A 1,257-nucleotide genomic window follows, 5' to 3' on the forward strand; every position below is an offset into this window, starting at 1 on the left:
AAGTTACGCAAAGCAATCAAGGAAAAACGGTGCGGGATGTTGCAGCGAACAGTGCTGTTCCACCAAGATAATGTTCTGTCCCACAAAAGCCATATTACTGGTGCCACAATCTATGCTGCTGGTTTTGACGTGTTGCAACATCCTCCGTACTCGCCTGACCTCGCCCCTAGTGACTTTCATTTGTTCCCAAAGTTGAAGGAGCACCTCAAGGGGAAGAAGTTTCACTCAAATGCAGCTGTTATTGAAGCTGTTGAGGAATGGCTCACGGCTCAGCCAGAGACTTTTTTTGAAGCTGGCATAGTGGATTTACAGCATAGGTGGAAGAAGTGCATTACTATGAAAGGAGCCTTTTTGAAAAAATATTACTCCTTATAGGTCAGGAACAATATTGAACCACCCTTGTATTTCGGAAGATGACCATCTTATAACAACTGCAGTCCCCTTTTCCTTCTAACCTTTTTCTTCCCTTTTAAGAAGAATACGAAAAAAACGCTGAGGTATGCCTTTCATTGTGTTATATGAGAAGTCTAAATACCACGTTCCATTTATCGAATCTTAAAGGTTTTCGATATATGGTCATTCTGTTATTACAATTACAACCCCCCTTTTTTTTGTTCTGTGCTAAGGGGGAATATATTATAAAAAGGTGAAACTAATTATTTTCAATGGGAAATCCATATACCAAATTTCACATCTCTACCCTTCAGAGATTCGGAGCTATGGAAATTTTACTATAATAATTCCCACCACTATTTTACATACCCCTACCTGGTCGATTTTGGAAAATGATTCCTGAGTGTCGCCTTACATCACAAATCCTATGCATTGTCTAAACTTCAAATTTCTACCTTAAATAGCTTGTACTGAGCATTGATCAGTCATTAACTCACTCAGGAGACTTCTTTTATATATAAAAAGGTAAATAAACCACTGTAGAGTCAAACAGGCTGATATAATTAGAAAAGTCTCACTATTTTAGATTGAAAACTGTTTATTTCCAATTAAGTCTCATCTCATTTTTTCCTAACGTTAATCATAACAGATTTGGCCTATGACCCCAGACTTTTAACAAGCCCGGTATACAAAAGAAGTCCTCAGTGAGTGAATGACAGACTGATCAACGGCCCAGGCCAAATCACTTTTGCCAAAAAAAAAAAAAAACTTGAAATTTGACAGTACACACGACTTGCGACGAGAAGTATTGCTAAGGAATGAAATTTGGTAAATTCGAGGAGCGAGGGGCAGAAATTAGGGTGG

The sequence above is a fragment of the Thermobia domestica genome, chromosome 12 (genome assembly GCF_964235325.1).
Source record: "Thermobia domestica chromosome 12, izTheDome1.hap1.1, whole genome shotgun sequence".
Classification (NCBI taxonomy): domain Eukaryota; kingdom Metazoa; phylum Arthropoda; class Insecta; order Zygentoma; family Lepismatidae; genus Thermobia; species Thermobia domestica.